Source organism: Eulemur rufifrons, chromosome 7, assembly GCF_041146395.1.
Source record: "Eulemur rufifrons isolate Redbay chromosome 7, OSU_ERuf_1, whole genome shotgun sequence".
NCBI lineage: Eukaryota > Metazoa > Chordata > Mammalia > Primates > Lemuridae > Eulemur > Eulemur rufifrons.
Genome location: NC_090989.1, coordinates 31,650,942 through 31,672,166, shown reverse-complemented (window position 1 = coordinate 31,672,166; position 21,225 = coordinate 31,650,942). Strand labels below are relative to the sequence as shown.

The 21,225-nt window shown below is 34.5% G+C and overlaps 1 protein-coding gene and 1 pseudogene across 1 annotated transcript in view; one reads left to right on the top strand and one right to left on the bottom strand.

The window, feature by feature from the left end:
* ROBO1 (roundabout guidance receptor 1) overlaps positions 1-21,225 on the top strand; it is a 1,084,421-nt gene that overhangs the window by 266,404 nt on the left and 796,792 nt on the right. The window lies entirely within an intron of this gene.
* The window catches only part of LOC138387726 (ribulose-phosphate 3-epimerase-like), a 68,139-nt pseudogene continuing 63,106 nt past the window's right edge, over positions 16,193-21,225 (bottom strand).

Here is a 21,225-nt window from a genome sequence, read left to right as displayed (position 1 = left end):
AAGTGAAGTATCCCAAGAATAGAAAAACAAGCACCACATGTACTCACCATCAAAAGTATATTAACTGATCAACACTTATGTGCATATATAGTAGTCACATTCATCAGGTGTCAGGCAGTGTGCACCATCTGGGATATGGACATGCTTGAAGCTCTGACTCAGGTGGGGCAAAGGCAATATATGTAACCTAAACATTTTTACTCCCATCATATGCTGAAATGAAAAAAAAAAAAAAATCAAATCCTGTTGTGCCAAGTGACTTGGAAAAGTTATTTATCTTCCCTTCTCTCAGTATCCTCATGTGTAAAATATGGGTAATCATGCTATACTCTTCATAGGATTGCTAAAAAGATTAACCAAGCAGTAATGACTTCTAATAGGCTTAGAACAGTTTCTGATACAGTATAACTATTTTTTAGGTAAATAAAGAATGTACTGAGCATCAGGCTCTTTTGGTACTAGGGCTTCTACAGGGAATGAAATCAGCAGTGTCCTTATTTTCACGGAACTTTTAATCTGCCACTTAAATGTCACTGGGTTGTGTCATTATCTATTTGTTTTATGAGTTTGAGACTTGTCTTTTTACCAATGTTGTAAGCCTTAAGAAATAGTAAAGAGGTCTAGATTTTCTCCCACCAGTGCTTAGCACAATATGATGAATATGATAGGAATTCAGACCTTTGGCTGTTTGTTCTGGCGCCAAAGTAAACAAATGAAGGTTTAGAATCAGGGTCTAATATAGGTTATTGACTCTACGACCCATTTTATTATAAAACCACCTTCCCCAGGATCTTCTTGCATATTTCTATGAACTGCGTTGTTGCAGAGATATTTCTTCTATGTCCAAGAGGCTATAACTTCCTCACTAAGAGCAAACATTTGCTTTCAAGTAATTATTGCATTTTCCCAATAGGACCACATGACTCTTCCATGAGCCATGCCTTCAAATACTGGGCTGGTTTTAGTCATTCATTTTGTGCTCTTTTTAGGTGAAGTAATCCCCATCCCTTAACCTTTACTCACAGTATAGTTCCCACCTTCCCAGTCATTCTCACCAACACTCCACAGGGTATATTCCAATCAGTTCCTGAAATAGTCTTTCCCCTGAAGTGCACTATTTCCAATGCCCTTTTCCAAAGGTAGATATTGACACCAAAATAACATAAATAGCAAAATTTATCTCTCTGAATTAATCAATAAATAATTTTAAGCAAATTAACATTTTCCTGGCAAACACTGAAAGACATAGCATATAGTCATTCATTATGCCACCAGTTTCTCTTAAATGCCTCAGGTCTAAGATACTTCATTACCCAAGTACCTAAGCTATTGGGGGAAGAAAAAAACCTGTAAGATCTACTTGAACCTACTGGTTCTGTACAAACATCAGGTTCCTTGCTCATAGATTGAATATATTACGTAATAAAACTTCTCTTGGAATTTAATAATGATTATTGAACTTCATTGTATTCTGAAATAAAGCCAGCTCATTTAACTTTTGAAATGAGATATATTGATCTCTGTCATTAGAATTTAAAGGGACAATCTTTCTAGGCTTCATAGGTGCTATTTGTCTTTTATGAAATAAAAGAAAGAATTATAAGTGAAATACAAGGGAAAAGAATTATACCACACAAATAAAAATGACATAAGTTTTTGAACCAAGATTCATATAGTCATTTAGATCATACTTATTTCATTGTTCTTTCAACATTATTTCTTTTTTTTCCCCACACTTCCCACTTCACAAAATTAAAACATTATTCTGTTAAAGGAAGCCATTGATGGTTGTAAATGCAACTAATTATAGATTGTATTCTTCTACAATCTGTATTCTTATAAAATATGTATGTATTTTAAGCATATAAATGTTGTTAAATATATGTTCATTGCCTTCAGCAATAAAGACAATCTTTTGGACACAGAGAAAAGAAATAACTGGCAATTTCAAGGAGGTTTGGGGTGGATCTCAACATTTTACATTTAGACACAAGTCTGTTTTTTTTCAATGCAGATTGACAATACTAATACCAATTCATTATCAAATGTATAACCTGCCTAGAGTTAAGACTGTTTAAAAATGACCAGAAGAAAAATGAAAGAGAGTCTTAACTATCACTGGTGTAGCTAATTCTTGGAAGCTGATAGCAATTTTCTTAAGGAAAAGTTAATGAAGGAGTCCAAAGACAAACTTTCGTTTGATAAATAATGAAAGTCTTCTGTTTCATTAAGAGACAATCCAAGACTTTAACTCTTTGCTCATGTAAGAAGATTTAGATATATGAAGAAACATTATCTTGTGACTTTGGAGAATTTAGTTAGATAAGACCCTGCTCCACACTGCAATAAGTAAACTCCTTTAAAAATGTTTAAGAAATAATCAGGGTCACAGTGGAATTAGTGAACCATCATACTTGAAAACTTCTGATAAATAATGAAAATAGTTCAAGAGTTGACAAAAATGGATCCCAAATTACTTCATAGGTATACTGTATCCAACAATGAAAGCAAATATTTAATTTGATATTAAAATAGTATATTATTTGAGATTTCAAAAAGTTGTCAACAGAGTTTGAAGCAAAGAAACATGGAAGTCTCTGAACAATGTTTACTATTGTAGACAAAAATGTGTCACCAACAAAATAAAGGAAAGGACCATTAAGAAAATGAAATTGCAAGAGGCAAATAAGTGTTTAAAAAGGATCTTACTTTGTGATAATTCTGAGTGGAGAGAGTTTAAAGATCCATCTGGCATTTCAGGAGACACATTGTTAAAATAGAATTTTAATAAGTAGTATTCTGTGATTTAAATAAGCATTGCTGTTACATATATGAACAGTTAAAGATAACTTTAGTATTTTTGTAAAAATGAATAAAATGTTATTTATTTGAAATTTTTATGCCATATGACAGGAAATAAAGTAGTTGGTCCAGCAACTTACTATATGCCACCTGAATTCCATGTATATATTATTAAAATACAATTCAAGTTTAACTAGGAATAACCTTAGGATTTTATTTTCTGAACTACAAGAAACATTTCACACATTCTTTAAGGATTAGGGCCCTTGTCTCCTGTTTGTTTTCTAATCTCATAGAGGTGCCATGAATCTACAGCTGCTCAAAGACTCTGGTATGTGATTAAGACCAGAAGAGCTGCTGGAGGATTAGAGTCATGTGTAGGACACCTGTACCTATAGACAGAATTAATGCTCTCTTGCTGTAAAATTTTTCACCAGAAGTATTGATCATAATTCTTTCTTCAAAAGCCATAGCACATAAGTGCCAAAAGAAAAAAATAAATTTAAGATCATCAAAATTATGAACTTTATGTTACAAAAAATACCATTAAGAAAGTGAAAGATGGTAAATACAATAGGAGACAATATTTGCAAATCTATAGCTGCTATAGAACTTGTATCAAGAAAGTATAAAGAATGGTTAAAACACAAATAAATAAGATGAACAAAGGATCTGAGTAGACATTTATCTAATGAAGATATGCAGTGGCCAATAAGCTCATGAAAAGATGTGTAACATCTATAGGGAATTGCAAATCAAAACCAAAATGAGATATCACTTCACATCCAATAGGACAACAATGATAAGAAAATCAGATAATATCAATATATAACAGGAATGGGGAAAAATTAGAATCCTAATACAGTGCTGGTGGTAAAATAATGCAGCCACTTTGGAAAATAGTTTGGCAGTTCCTCAAAAGGCTAAATATAGAGTTCCTATGTGATCCAGCAATTCTACTCATAGGTCTATATTAAAAAGAAATGAAAACATATGTTTCCACAAAAAACTTGTATACAAATGTTTATAGCAGCATTATTCATAATAGTCAAAAGGTGGAAACAACCAAATGTCCATCAACTGATGAATGCATAAATAAAATGTCATACATCCATGCCATATTTTGGGGACCATGCCATATTTGGGGGACCAATAAAAAGGGATGAAATACTAACACATAGTACAGCATGGATGAATCTTGAAAATATTCTATTAAGTGAATGAAGCCACTCACAAAAAGAACTTGTATTATATGATTTCGTTTATTTGAAATGTTCAGAAGAGTCAAACCTATAAGATGGAAAGTGAGTTTGTAGCTGCCTAGGTCTGGTGAGAATGGAAAGGGATGAGGGGTGACTGCTAATGGGTTTGGGTTTCTTTTTGGCATGTGAAAATAATCTAAATTTGATTGTGGTGATGGCTGCACAATTCTGTAATATCTTAATAATAAAAAACATTTTACTGTATACTTTAGGTGAATTTTAAGGTTTGTGAATCAATAAAACTTTTTAAAAAATTTAAAAGAAGCTATAGCAAAAATTTACAAAGATAAACTATTTCAATAATCCTTTAATGAGAACAATTATTAAATATGGGCTTAAAAATTATCCACGCCTTGTTTTTTTGTGTTGCATTGGTTAGCAGAGTCTTCAAAATGCTATGCTATAATAAAATCTACCCTGTAAAGTTGGTTTCAAAGCTATTGTATGTGGAAATAAGTCACCAGAAAAAGAATTAAATTTTAAAAGTCACCTTTCTTTTTAATTAAAACAGTTAAAAATTGTTCTGTATTTATTAAATGGGGGGTCACATCTCTTGAATAATGATACATTTTATTGCAGTTGCTTGAAAAGATTTTGACAGTGAATAGATAATAGGAAAAAGCCAACATCCAAATAACATTCAGAAATGGTTGTCAACCCAAGGAACATGAGAACCCACAAGTGACCCATGTTTCCTAGTGTAAAGATGTCAGAACAAAGGAGAACACACTGTGTCATTCCATTATATGAAACTCAAAAGCAGGAAAAACTAATCTATGGCACTAGGAATCCTGACTCTCCAACAGCTCAAAGCATTTCAGTTTTCAAGTTTTTATGCTGGTATCTCTTTGGAATATGCAAGAGACACATGGTCCCCTGTGCTGACTTTTATGGTAATACCTTTAATATTTTATTGCCTTCATTTTTGTTCTCTCTGCCAACAAGATTGCAAGCACAGTGAAGGGAGAGTAAAGCTTGACCATTGCTTTCCCTAGGGCAGAGCACTGTGCCTGCCATTAACTCATTCCTTACTGTGTGTTTGCTAAATAACAATTGATCATATGCATGAATGAGTAGTGGATGGTACTTCACAACAGATTATACAGAGTCATGGAAAAGATTATGACTCAAGAGTCAGTCCCAGGTTATCCGTTGCACCCAAGAAAAGGGTGAACTCTAAATCAGGCTCCATGCACAGGGCCTAGTGTACAGAATTCACTAATGGATGTAGATACCTGAGTTCACATCCAAGTGCTGCCCCTTACTTGCTCTGTGTAAGAAGGCCGCTACCTAACCTCTGAGTCTCTGTGAAACATTGACAATAAACATATCTGTCTCAAAATAAATAAATAAATAAATATAATGGTGGGTTACATTACAAAAAAAAAGAAATGGTTTTTAACTAACGAGAAATAACATGTAAATTAAATAACTTGACATAACATTCTCTATCTTAACAAAATTGTTAGATGAATCACAAATCATTTATCAAGTATAGCAATAGTATATACATCTATATATATTAAATGCAGTGTGTGTGAATTTTAACATTGATTTTTATTTCAGTGGTGACATTAAATGTCACAGATTTTCATTTAATCATTCATAAAACTCCAAGTGCCAACTACATGATGGAATTAGGAAGATACAAAGAATACAAGATGATTAGAGTGTAGATTCTGTTTCAAACTGTCAAGCAAACTTCAAACATATGTCAAATTCCCTAAAGTTACACTGAAGAGGCATTATATTTGAAGAGTAGTATATTTGTATTGTTTCACAGGTAACTTTATTTCCTTTCCAAAGGTGCTTCATTGTTTAGTAATTCTGCAAAACTTTTTGAATTTACCTGTCTTTTAAAAGTTCATGGATATAGACCATACTCTCAGTTGTTATTTGATGTGTCAACCCAACCTCTCCTCAACTAATGACTTTTTTTTTTTTTTTTTTGAGACAGGATCTCACTCTGTTGCCCAGGCTAGAGTGCAGTGGTACAATCAGAGCTCACTGCAACCTCAAATTCCTTAGCTCAAGCCAAGTAGCTAGAACTGCAGGTGCATGCCACAATGACTTTAAAATACAAGTAATATAACAAAATATAGTTTTAAATTCTTCAAAAATTTCTTTCTAAGTGTATTGTTTTTATTTTTTCATGTTTTTGTCCAGTGCAGTGCACATAATTTGTACATATGTATAATGAAATAGATAAAAGTATATAGTATGTTTTGTCCACTCTATAATCCTTAAAATCCATAAATATTTTTCATGTAGCTGTAGTCTTCAAATTTATTATGTTACTTAACACACAATATTGGCCTGGTTGATATGCTATAATTTATTATAACTTTATTTTTACTGTTATTGTTACCAATTTTCACACAATATGTAAGCTTGATATAAATAGATAATATTTTTACTTCCTTGGATTATCTTTAGGTCAAATTCCTAACACAGTATTTTTTTTAGACAAAGCACAGGAAAACTTTCATGTCTCCAGAAACACTTCACATTTTGCCATACTGCTTTGAAAAAAGTATGTATATATTTACAATGTCAAAAGGATAGATAAGTGCCAGTATTGGAATACACTTGTTGTGATTGCATAGTGTCTTAGTTCTAAGAACCTATGTTTTCTGGTTAGTTATTGCTGTGTAAAAAACTTCCTCAAAATGTAGTGGCTGAAAGCAGCAAGCATTTCATTGTATCTCACACTTTTGTGAGTGAGAAATTCAGGCAGGGCTTAGCTGGGTGATTCTTCTAGCTCATGTGATATCAAGTGGAGTCACTTGATGGTGTTCAGTTGGCAGGTGAGCTGATAGGATACAGATGAATGGCCAGGGAGCTTCACTCTCATGCATATAGTAACTTGGTGGAGGCAGCTCAAAGGCTCTGCTCAGCTGTGCCCCTCTCCCTCTTCCTACATTTTCAAGGTCACTTCTTTTGATCTCTTCAGCAGAGTGTTCAAGTGTCTTATTTGGTACTTCAGGATCCAAAAGGCCAAGGTAGGAAGTGCCATTCACCTCCAGGGGAGTCCCAGATCCTGCAAGTTGTCATTTCTGCCCTACTCTATTGGTCCAAGCAGCACAGACCAGCCCAGATGCAAGGGAGGGGAAATAGACCCCATCTCTTAACAGAGTGTCAAAGAATTTGTGAGCATTTTAGTCCACCACATGATGACGCTATAAATGTCAATAAAATAGTTTTTTGCTAAAATGTAGCTCAAAAAAAGTTGTGATTAGACTAAATACCTTTTTAATGTTTTTATTTTAATGAAGTGATTTCCTACAATGGTTTGTATCTCTGATAAACTCAAATGCAATTTTATTAATTCCTGATTGATTTTACTATAGCTAAGCCAAGCAGATCTGCAATTAGTATTTTTTAAATCATCCAATTTAAATATGGTATGGTAACCAAAGCAGACAAGGTTGCTATTTACATTGCTGTATGTTAGTCATTAAGGGATTGTTCACATTCGGATTATAAAAGGCTAAATTTCAATTTTCTGGTTGGCTCAGAAAAATTGGTACAATTTTATGTGCTTCATCTGCTGCTGTATTCTAATTTCTCTCTCATATCTATAAATATTCTTGAAAAGGAACATTAGACTTTCACACAAGGCATCTGGTTTATTCCTCATTGTATCTATTTTGTTTGTACAAGCAATTGCTTTATTGCTATAAATTTCTTAGGCAATCACATCACAATACTACATAAAATATATTTAACTTAAGAAAAGCTTTTCTTCCAGTTTGGAGAAAGTGTGTTAGATGGGTAGCAGATTTTCTAAATTGAGCCACATGTTACATGGTAAATTTAAAACACATTTGAATATTTATAATCAGTGTTCCTGCAGAGTCTCCCTATATTAATGGCAAAACATCTTGGCAAATGGAAAGGGTACATTAGATTTATCAATTTAAGTCTAAATTATAAACATTTCTCTTTCTTCGTAGCCAGGCACTTTTTTAAAGTGAAAGATAATTGGGCGGAGTACTGGTTGAATTGTTTTATGAGGTAAGAATTAGAATTTAAAAAGAAAACTTATGTCTCAACTATAGTCCTAGATTTTTGGATCAAAATGGATTCTTAATTTCATTTTTTCTGTTATAAATTCCACACATTACTTTTGATTTATCACTTCTAAGAACACATTATAAAAACCCAAGTTTACTACTAATGCAGCTTTTTCCAATTTCAAGTATTTACATTTTTTCACCATTCATAAACAGAATTATGGCAAAAAATGAATTCACCGACATTTGCTTTGCCTGGCTGCCAGATCTGGGTCACAGTGCCTTTTTATTCTTTCATTCCTATTAACACCTTATGAAATTACTTTTTATGACTTAAAAGAATGAATATAAAAATGAATTACATATACAATATTCCTAAAATATAGATAATTTTATTCCGTATTTATTATGAAAATTTATATAGTCTTCATTGTCTGAAAAGATATTTTAGAGAATTTAGAGTCCAATTTAAGGAATTCTTTTCTCTAATTGAAAGATTATTTTTAGATGACAGCATTTTTAGAAAAGAAATACTTGTGAAGGATTAACTAATTGGCCTTTGGGGAAAATGTGAAACATAAAGCTTTGGTAAATCTCAATGAAAATTTTATTTGTTCTGTAGAGTCTCTTCTTTCCTCCTCATATACACCTTATCAGATCTAATTTCACTTAATCCGTTGGCAGCACCTACAGTGAATTACATGCAGATTCAAAAGAACTTCTAAGTCACACACTTAACATTTAAAAAGAAACATATTCTAGTGGCTGGGCTCCGTAGCTTGTGCCTATAATTAATCCTAGCATTCGGGGAGGCCAAAGCAGGAGAATTGCTTAAGTTTAGGAGTTCAAGACCAGCCTGAGCAAGAGTGAGACCCCTGTCTCTACTAAAAATAGAAAAATTAGCAGGGAGTCGTGGCACATGCCTGTAGTCCCAGCTACTCGGGATACTGAGGCAGGAGGATCACTTGAGCCCAGGAGTTTGAGGTTGCAGTAAGATATGATGACGCCACTGCATTCTACCCCAGATAACAGAGAGAGACTTTGTCTCAAAAAACAAAACAATACAGAACGTTCTTAGGGAAAAAAAACAAAGAAAACATATATCTTAATTTTCTGGAGACAATAACTATTTTCAATGCTTTTTGTGTAGGAACAAAGTCAATGCATGATACCTATTGATTGATTATGTTTTTAAGATAATTGTGCTCATGTTAATTAAACAATCACAAAATGAATAAAGTGTAAGGAAGGCATTGTTAGGGAGAAATTGAACACAGGGAAATATTTTTCTTAACCAAAGTATGCATTTCTGCTCATTATTAAAGTCTATATTGATAATATTCTACTTCAAGGAATTATTGCTACAATCCTAGGTAGAAGAATTTAATCTTATTCTTTACAAATGTTCAGTAAGTTAGCATAAAGTTGTGCTCATTTTATATGACCATGATAGTACAAATTTTCAGTTTTTACATATTTTTAGTTTAAACTTTTCATTGTTTTCCCAGTAAACAAGGTGTAAAAAAAGGTTTGTTTGGATTTCAATTTGACTTTATTTTTCCTTTTAAAATATTACTCTGGCAAATTGGATATGTATCCCATTTCCTGTTTTCTACTGGGGTCATTTTATTTGTATAGATTTGATGTTGAAATGTGTTTTCGTTTTGTTTCCATAGTATAGAGTATTAAAATTTCACTGTGTTGAAAACACTCCCTCCCATTCACCTGCCTTTTTTTTTTTCCTCATGGAAAATTAAACAGTGTTTTGTTTTAATATTTCTACCTTCTGTATCATGTTTAGCAGATACTCTCCATCTTTATGAATACATTAGAACTATTTTTTTTTTTTGCTTTCTTTCCTATTTTTTGTTTCTTTTTAACACAATAAATCTTTAATCCTCCATGCTCATTTCTGAAGGGTTACATCTTTCTAGCCCTGTGGACATGTGATACTATATAGCAAAGATAATTTTGGGCATGCAAGACTTAAAATATCCTCTCCCTTCATCCATACTTTTTCAGCAACCCTTCAGAATAGATCATTCTTCCAAATTATTCACACTCACTGCTGAAGATCAAGGTATGCTTCATAAAAAGAAGATAGCAATTGTTGTAGTATCTTGGAAAGCAGGAACATTCCTAGGCAAAACTTTCTGCCCTACCTTACTACCACACCCACTCTAAGTTCTTGTAATATCAATTCTATCTCTCTCTCTATCCATTAGCATTTCCTTCCCTCTAGTGCTGATTAAATTTCATCACGCTGAAAATATATCTGTCTTGTATTTTGTCACTTTGGCTTTCTTCCTCCCATTTATTTCATCTTCTTCTAGGTGTAAACAACAACAACAACAAAATTTCCTGCTATTTGGTATGAGAAATGACATGTGAGGATGTTTTACTTTTTTGCCCTGAAACCTCTTAAAGCCTAGAGTCATATAGCAACTTTCTTTCCTTCATGAAGCATTGGTAGAAAACTATAATCCAGTTGTTTCTCAAGGCCCTAATTAAAAGTTTGTGGTTATCCCCCAAATTGTGAACCAGAGCACAGCCGGCATTCGCTTCTATCTTCTTTCCCTGAATCATTCCTACTTTTCCTCCCATCTGTGAGACAATGGTGATGTTCTAGGACTGCTATGGCAGTATCTGTGCCAAAGATCTTACCTGGGAGGACAGAGGAGGCAAAGAACATAGGGTGCACTCCCATGGACACACACACGCCTGCACACAGTTTTTCACTGATTCCATCTTATCTTATAGTGACCTTCGTACAAATAATATTTAAGTAAAGCAACATTTATAACTAATAGCATAGCACAGTGGAAACATTATATAAGTTAATAATTCATGTTAAATTGATTAAAGGAATTGTTTTGCAGAAAATTCAATTGATGAATGCCAATTATTTTAAGTATATTTATACTAATGATAAGGTGCTCTCAAATTTTAATTTACCCATGACTACATGCATTGAACTTCATCAGTAAAATCAATTGTATCCTGAAGATTCTTCCAAAGTGCATTCATCATTAGTGTTGAAGTCTCTGAGTTACGCTTTGAGAATCTAAGTGTCTAGTATTAAGTACTTGGAGTTAAAATTTTTAGAGTGGAAATATATCAAGCCATTATTGGTAGGGCATGAGAAAATAATTAATTCTCTAGTATAGAAATATATTTACCTGGAAGGAAAGATGAATAAACAGCAAAAATATTGTTAGACCACAGCAAGAACTTCCCTGGAGAAAAGTCTTTGTTTCTGTGACAATTTTGGAGTTAGATTTAGAAGGTTGAGGGTTCTAAACATTTGGGAGAAAGACTATTACAAGGATTAAAATGGTATGTAAATTTTGTATGAAAAGTCACTAAAGTTAAATAGCTATTTAGTATATTTAGTAAGTGCTTACTAGGGGTTAGACATAATTTTCTGGGTCTGACACAAGAATTGAGAAGCAAAACTAAATGAATATTATAAAAAGTTGCAACTGATTTAGGTAGAGAAAACATCGTGCCAGTTCTTACTGTACTTTTTGTGGAATAATCTTACAGTGCTTTGTATAGCAAACAACTAAAAATGGTTTAAAAATAGGAAATAAAACATAATAGAACTAGTCATCCATAGCTGGGTTTTTTTTTTTTTTCCCTACAGAAATGGATTTAAACTATACAACAACTTGCCATGCACTGCCTCTGTTTGCAAAAAACACTCTATTGCTGCCCTTGTAGAACTTTTGTTTGACACTCTTTAGATTTCGGTAAAACAGAGACTTTCTTGTTTCTCAGTAAATGTTTTGATGTTTTCACCTAAGTAAATTAGGTTTGATTTTACTTTGACATATTGAGCTAAAGTCTTCTGAGAAATGTTTAAAATTCCATAACCAAATGGTCTTTTTTTTTGCTTAAAATCTTACGAAGGACCAAATGCTTGACAGAACGTATGTTAATTTCCAAGGCCATCTTACTTTTCCATTAGATATTTGAACTTCTAATTGATATCTCTCAACTTAAAGAAGGTGGTAGAAATGAAGGATATCAAAACAAAAGAAACAGACTGTAAAACTTACGGTCAAGCAGATTTCAACATGTACTTATGGAATGCTGGAGCATGAAGACAAAAAGCAGCTTTAGGTACAAGAAGCTTAATACTAACTAGAGCTGCTCCACAGATGGTGTCTGTGACATATGTAGAAAGACACCAAGGTAAGTGTAGAGCTATTTGGGTTTCTTTATTTCTAATATAAAGATGGAATCTTAGTTATATGAAGTCTTTGGACATTTTATGGAATGTTATGTTTCATATGCAATAATCATCCGTAAAGCTGTATCTATGTCATACTCAAATACTAGCTCTTTTTTTAATAATTGAAACTTACTAGTAATTATCACATAGACATCATAGTAGAAAAAGTGCATTATTGAGCCAAATATTTCAATAAAATGTGTTGAGGGCATAGAAATATAGCCAGTGCATGAATCTCTATTCACAGACGTTGGAGGTTTATTTGAATAACTAATGAATCAAATAGCTCTTCCTTGTATATACAATCAAAATGCAGAAAAATTACTCAGAGCCGTACAACTGAGGTAAGTATAATGATACACATAAAAGAATTATAGGTGAATATTTAAATGTCTCCTAAAAACACTTCACTACTGAAATATTTCACCTGGATTTTAGAAACTGTTTTAAATGAATCCCAAATTACTTTTAGCATCTCACCTTGAAACTACACATCTCACTATTATGACATTTTACTTTTCTTTAAAAAAGGCAAATTTCTAGTCTTGTAAAAAATTATGCAGGAAATGGCAGAACAGTTAAACCATCTGGTCCATAATGAGCTGTATTAACTGAAAAGTAAAGATTGATGTTAAATGTTGCACTTCACCTATTCCACAGAGGTGAGTGTTAAATCTCATAGTCTACCTTCAGGCCCTACTTTTTGTGCTATAATGAGTCATTCCAAAGAGCAACACTGCTCTTTCTGTTACAAGAGTCTTCTGTGTGCATATTTTAGCCTTTTTTACAAGGTGTGAATTGAAACTCAACTCGCTGAGAAGTTTTTAATAACTTCAACCAATTAGGTAATAAGAAAAGATATTCAGAGAGAGCATATTAAACTGTAATCTCTCTTGCAAAGTAGGATACTCAGAATTCCCTAAGAAACTCTTGCCAACCTCTGAAAACTAGTTTTGCTGACTTTCCCTAGAGGTGTCTACCCAGCCAACTAGTCAAAGCAAAATAAAGGGCCACTCTGATCGTCCATTTGTTAAGCAACAAATTGTGTATTTTACTTCGTTTCTGATACTCTGTCAGAGCAATCTGGGCTTTGCCACTGCTTGAATCATGTGTTTTAGCTGAAGCCTTTTAACTGGTTTTGGAATAGTCAATCTTTAAATTGAAACTGAGGAAATAAATGTAAAATTTGATGAGGTAAATGGATGTAAGATAATGTGAATTTAAAATAAAAAGAATAAGTGAGGGGAACATAACAGTTTAAGAAGAAATTATCTACAGAGCTACTTCGCCATTTTCTTGGGCACTATATCTTGGAGATTTTAGTTTCTGACCACTGTTTTTTGCCACGCTTTTTATTCTTTACTTATCTTTGAATGACATCTCTTGATTTCATGCTAAAACACATTACTAGAAATTTGAAGCTCATCTGTCAACTGAAAGACAGGGTGGATAAATTGCTTCTGTGTGTCTCATGTTTGCATTTTTATTTTTTCTTCAGTTTATGGACTATGAATCAAAGCTCATGTCAAGTGAAGTAGATTTCCCTTGTTAACATGAAGTAGAGTAACTGAATGAACAATCACCTAAAAATAGTATATCTTGAGTGAAAAAAAATACCTTGTCAAATAAGTAGAAAATGACCACTTGCAGCACTTATTTCCCTCTTATTTTTCTTTTTTTTTTTCTTTTTTTTTTTTTTTTTTTTTTTTTTTGAGACAGAGTCTCACTCTGTTGCCCAGGCTAGAGTGAGTGCCGTGGCGTCAGCCTAGCTCACAGCAACCTCAAACTCCTGAGCTCAAGGGATCCTCCTGCCTCAGCCTCCCAAGTAGCTGGGACTACAGGCATGCACCACCATGCCGGGCTAATTTTTTCTATATATATTTTTAGCTGTCCATATAATTTCTTTCTATTTTTAGTAGAGATGGGGTCTCGCTCTTGCTCAGGCTGGTCTCGAACTCCCGAGCTCAAACGATCCGCCCACCTCGGCCTCCCAGAGTGCTAGGATTACAGGCGTGAGCCACCGCGCCCGGCCTTATTTTTCAATAATAGCATGTTGCAATGTTTAATTTTTTTTTTCCCCTCATGTAATAAAATCATTTCTAGTTTCTTTCCAGGTGTGTCCTAAGTAAGTATACTCTCTATGCTAGCTGTGGTTAATGTTTTGGCAAAAAAAAAAAAAAAAAAAAAAAACTTGAATAAAATTCATTAGTCTAGAACATTCCTCACTAAAATGCCTTATTTTTAAAAAGCCAATTAGACCTTAGGTGACAATTAGGCTTGTTTCTTCACATACTCACATCTAACCCCAATAACATACTCCTATTTATTTGCTCAGGCTGACCATGTATGAGGAGGAGTTGCTATCACAATAGAAAAAAGTCTAGAAGAGGCTCAGCAGCTGGAATCAACATTTACTGTGAAATCAATCTTTCACATTGCTGTTTTCTGGTCCTTCTTCTCCCATGACTTTGTCCATTACATGGAGATGAACCAGTTAGATTCAGTGCAGTCTTTTGAACAGCTACCGTACCTTGTCCTCGGAGAGTGTTTTATTTCCAAGTTTCCTATTCTGGTCTAGGCCCTTTGACCATTGGATGTCTCATGCTGTGATTTATTCTAGGCTAACTACATCTCCTGTTCCCAAGTTTTCAGGACTCTTCTTTTGATGTGAGTCTTCACTGAGACATGAATTTAGTCAGACTATTGAACAATAACAAAGCTACTGATTTGGGCAGCATCCCTGGTGCTCTCCCTTGTGACTGTCCAACCTGCCCTTCTCTGAGTAAGTCTTAATCTCAGTGTGCATAAGTGCAGCTTTTTGAAAACGCATGGTTTAGAGCTATAAGCCCTGAGATTCTGTGTTAATTTGTCTATGTTGGGTGGGTCACAGAAATCTCCATTTTTATAAAACTGAATGATTCTGTCATCCAAAAACCACTGTTTGACAAGCATCACTCTATTTATGCTCTATTGCTTTATGTAAGGAAACGGGAAGAAGGGTTTCGGTTATTCAGTCCATTATGGTGACCAATCACCTTCTATTTGGCAATGCTAAATAGTCTTTTGAATTAGATAGCAGAGGTTTTGCTTAGTCTGGAAGCCCTGTAGTTACAGTCTGGCTTCCCGAAGAGCACTGTGCAGCCTCTACACACTGCGGTGTTGCCTTCTCTCTTTGGACTGCGTGGGAGAGAGGCACAGGCTCAGAGCATGTGGACTCTAGATTTGGCTACTTAGGGCACCTGCCCACCTTATTCTTCCTCCCATTCTTTGGGAATCAAATTCAACCTCTCTCCTTCCATCTGTATATATGTATGTACCTTTCTGTCTACCGTCTGTTATCTCCTCTCTTACTCTCTTGCTCCTCTCCTTTTCTATATCTTCCTTTTTTTATGATATGCCATCCCACCGAAGTTCGTAGTTTTAAATTCCATTCTACTCATATTATCAAGCATATAAACAAATCACAAATAACATGAAATAGGAAAAACATAAAGATTTCCTTTGCATTTGGAAAACAGCTGAGAAACTGAAAATTTTTCTCAGAAATACAAAAAAAAAATTTTTCATAGTAGCTATTATGCCTTCCTTAGGCATTAAGACACATTTCTTAATACAGAGCTATTTTTACTCTTTATAAAAATGAAGTCTCCCAGTAAAAACTGACTTATTTCTCCACATTAATGTTTAAATTGCATCACTAAAAATGTGGTTATGCACACCAATTTTATAATAGATTTTAATCACTGGAATGACTAATTGCTTCTAAAAGCAGTACTGCCTCAACTGCAATGTGATTTGGTAGTCAATATTCCTATTTTCTGATAAAAAAGGAGATTTCATAAGCAGAAACGTTGGGCTTCTTATGGTTTCATTGATCAAGAGAACATTTCTAAGCAAACATTTCTTAAGAGGTTGATCACAGATCTGGGGTCTTCTCTGCTCATACTGGCACTGCCAGACACAATTGTGTTAGCTCCTGCCTCTGCACACTTATGGACAATGTTAGGACCTACCCCTACCTTGACCTCTATATCCAAATATAGGAACTGGGTCCTCAACCAGTGAACCTTTGGCAACATATCTTCCATGAATGTCTGCCCTCCAAACCCAGGTTCCACTGTCATAACCAAGGCCATTATCTATTTGATTAGCCCATGGTGCCAAATACTTATAAAGTGTAGTTCCTGGTTTGATGGCAAGGCCAACCTTCATCCCCTTCTCCCAAATGTCATTCATTATAGCCCCTGGGTTCTCAGTGGACTCGAGATGAAAGGTGTATTGATTGGTTCCTGCTATAGCCGTTGGCTTTACCTACTGTTCCAGCCTTGACACCATCATGTGCATGTCAAAGAAAGGGTCCTGGCCTAGCTTCTTTCTGAGGATTTCTACCATGGTGTGACCAAACGTGATGCTAGGAACAAAATGCCCACCTATTATATCTAGGTGCAGATAATCCCCCTCAGATTCAAGCATCTGGAAGCACTCAGTGCCTAATTTGGCCAGGTCACTATTGAGGATGAACAGGCCAGTCTTGCAACCTGATGCCAGAGTGCTGGTTCCCAAGAGCCTATGTCCCTTTTCTTTTTATAAAAGACTGTTGAGGTTCTGGAAAACAATAGCCAGAAATGCATATTATTGACTCATAACTTCTATTTTATGCCCCACCACAGAAGTCTCTCCCAGGCTAGAGACACATATCTTGGATATACATTTGAAAAGTATATGGGAGGAAAAATAAAATTAATAAAATGCACATTCATATCATGTATATTTCAAGTACCAAACATCTAAGTTTTTTTTTCTAAATATTAATAAAACTCTTCAGTATATAAAATCTGCATGCTTATTAATGTATCTATTTTAGACATATTAACGTAAGTGCTTTCATTTTTAATTTCGGTACTTGAACATTTCACTCCTTTCCATTCAATATCTACTGTGAGCAAAGTACAGGGAGGAAATAAACAGAAAGCAGACACAATTCCTGACTTTGTGGAGTTTAGATTTTAATGGTGGCATGCATGGTAATCAATATCAAACAAATGTAAAATTGAAGGTACAACATGTTTTATTAAAGAGAAATATATTATGCCCCAAGAGAATATAATGTGGAGATACAGCATAGTCTAGGAGATCAGGGAGGCTTTCCTGAAAACGTGATGCTCCAGATAAAGGAAGAAAGAACTGAATGGGAGTATGGATGGTGTGATACAAAGCTGGAGGGTTGGTGGGCCCTATATAGGGCCTTGACAACAAGTTAAGTACTTGGTGTTTATCTGAGAGCAGTGGGAAAACAACAAAGATGTGTAGAGTGATAGGATCAACTACGGGTTTTGATTCAATAAGCTCATCTGACTGCAGTTTTGGAAAATAAATTGGAGTGAGACAAGGATGAATTTGGAGTGACTTATGTCGTTTAAGACAATAGTAACTAGGACATGTATGATGTTGCTGAAAATGAGATAAAGTAGAGGAATTTGAAAAAAAATTAAGCATCTTAAAATAACATAATTTCATAATGAATTAGATATTGGTAAATGAGTGATTAATAATTGCATGATGTAGAATTTCAAGTCTAATCATTTGCTTGCTTAGCATTTTTTTCTGGGCTTCCCTAACAACAGAAAGTTATGTTAAGCAGACTCCTCTGTTAACTATAAGCCAATATCATCATTTACAGCAAGACCCCTTTCTTTTTATTTATTTCTCCCTTTCTCCATGATTCCTTTACATCTCCTATAGCTACCCACTCTAAGCACTGTCCTAGTTTGGGGTATTATAACAAAATACCATAGACTGGGTGGATTGTAGAACAGAAATTTATTTCTCAAATTTCTGGAAGCTAGGAAGTCCAAGATAAATGTTCTGGCAGATCTGGTCTCTGGCGATTGCCCAGTTCATGATTTGTCAATAGCCACCTTGTCTCTGTGAGCTCACATGGCCTTTCCTTGGTGCATGCTCCTGGAGTGAGCGCTCTCCTTTCTTTTTGTCTTTTTATAAGGGCATTAATTTCATCATGTGGGCCCTACTCTCCTAACCTAATCTAACCTTAACTAGTTCCCAAATGTCCCACCTCCAAATACGCATTGAAGATTATTATTTTTTGTTGTTGTTGTTGTTGTTGTTGAGACAGAGTCTCACTTTGTTGCCCAGGCTAGAGTGAGTGCCGTGGCGTCAGCTTAGCTCACAGCAACCTCAGACTCCTCGGCTTAAGCGATCCTACTGCCTCAGCCTCCCGAGTAGCTGGGACTACAGGCATGCGCCACTATGCCCGGCTAATTTTTTCTATATAGATTTTTAGTTGTCCATATAATTTCTTTCTATTTTTAGTAGAGACGGGGTCTCGCTCTTGCTCAGGCTGGTCTCGAACTCCTGACCTCGAGCAATCCACCCGCCTCGGCCTCCCAGAGTGCTGGGATTACAGGCGTGAGCCACCGCGCCCGGCCAAGGCGCATTGAAGATTAGAGTTTCAACATATAAACTTAGTGCAGGTCAAAAACATTCAGTGCATAGCAGGCCCTTAAACTTATTGTTGTGTGTGTATGTGTATGTTCAATTCACATAAGTGATACAGGTATAATGCTGTAAATCCCATTCTTTTCTCCTATGTTTTTCACTCAATGCTGTTAATGATACCCATGCTACTGTATGTGTGCCTAGTCCATTGCTTCTTTCTGATGTGTCTTGTTCCATAGTAACCATCACTGTATTTTAATTATTCAGTCCCCTAGTCCTGAACACATAGATTATTGCAAGCTTCCATTAAACTAAACGCAGTTGCAATGATTATTAGCATACCTTTTGTTCTCTTACAAACTAACATGAGTTTTTCTCTAGTAAAATAGCTAGATTTAAAGCATATGCATAATTAATTTCATTTAATATTTCACAAAGCTTTATATTATGGCTTTCCAATTCTACACTCCTATTAGCAGTACATGAGAGTTCTAGTCTACGCATGCCTCACCTATACAGGGTGAGGCTTCTATCTCTGCAAGTTTACCATTCTGATGGGTAAATGTAGTATATCTTATTTAAGTTAACATTTCCCTGATTACTAGAGACCTTAAGCATCTCTTCATATAGTTGTTATTCTTTTGAGCTTCATCTCCCTAAATGAGGCTGCTTATCCATGATGTGTGCACAGTTTTATGTGAAGTTTCCAGTATTTTCTTTATTGATTGCAAATATTCTTTTAATGAAAATTCCACGTTGAGTTCAGATATTGTAGATATCTTCTAATTTTTCAAAAGTTTGCTATATTTTTAAGTATATGATAAAATGAGTCTCATAAATGGTCTTAAAAGACAAGAATTAAAAATGAAAAGCAATAAAAACTCAGAAAGTATAACCTTAATAGTGATGAAAGAATATCCAATGGAAAAAAGACTTTGAAAAAAAAGATTAATAGAAAATGCAACTTAACTTATCTAAAAACCTAGAAAATTTCTGAAACCATATCAGGATTGAATAATTTCTATTTTCGTTTCCTTTTACTACAGTATGAAAAAGTACTCTTTGATAATCAGTGGACATATTTTGATCTTTTTGTTGTCAAAAAAAGGAAATGCAAAATATAGACTGTGAGAGTGTGAAAGGATATAAAAAAATCATTCAAAACTATGGTTTTCAAACATTTTTAGGTGTTGCTCACCTTTGTTATATAAATCTTATAAAATGCAACTATATAAAAGAGATTAAGGATATTTTCATTATAGAAAGAATCAAGATGAGAATTACAGTGTTTTGTTAGCCATTACAGTGCTCTGTTTAGTTTTGTATCCAAAACAAATTAATTAGTCAATGCTCTTTTATTTGTATTAACAGAAATTTATTTCATTTTGCTTTACACAAATAAATTATTCATATATCTGAAAAGCCTCTGGGTTTTTATTTATTTATTTAAACTGGATATATTCAGAAAACTTGTCTTCATCTTTCTGTCTTCACTCTTTTTCTTTCTTCCCTCTCTTTCCTCCTTCCCTTACTTCCATTCTTCTCTTCCTCCCTCCCTCCCTCTCTCCTTTTTTCCTCCCTCCTTTCCTCCCTACTTCCATCCTTCCTTCTTCTTTCCCGTCTGTCTATCTGTCTCTTCTGCTTCTATTCTCAGGGACATTGTCTCTGGTTTATAGCCATTTCTCTTTGAAGACTCAGTATAATAAGTTCAACCCCCTCAATAGTGACAGTGAAAGTCCATAAAATCAGATTTGTTAGCTCTGGTTGGTTGGTTGAAGCACATGCCTGTCTCTAAACCAGTCCTTTTTTGTTTATATCCCCCCCCCAATAACTCTAGTGACAAATCCATTGGTAAGAACATTTTTGAAATAGAGACTGTTTGCTTCACTGCAAAGAAGGTTCAGAGGAAACTGTGGCATCATCTACTTTAGGTATTTATTCACAGTCCAGAACTTGAAGTCAATGTTGGATAAATTTCTTAGCCTTTTTCTTCCTCTATTCCTCATATGTACAATAAAGATGCTAATTTTATCCCCATAAGATTGTTGTAAAGATTGCATGAATGCTTAAAATAGCACACTCTGTAGGCATCGTATATGCATGTGCTATTAATGAGGAGCTTAAATCCATTGGCACTATAGAACTTTTGCTTAAGAAAACTTTCTTTTTTAAAAAAAATGTAGATTTTAGGCTAATTTTGTTAACTATTTAGGTATTTATCTTTAAACTACAACATGAACTTTCCTTTGGTTGACTCCAGAAAGAACCAACTTAAATATCTGATGTAGATTTTATAAATATTAATGAAGACACTCAAACATACTTTGATTTAAGGCTGCAGTCCCCAACCCCTGGCCATGGACCAGCCTCAGAGCTCAGCCACTGACCCACCCTGCAGCCCCTTCCGTGAAAAAATTGTCTTTCATGAAACTGGTTCCTGGGGCCAAAAGGT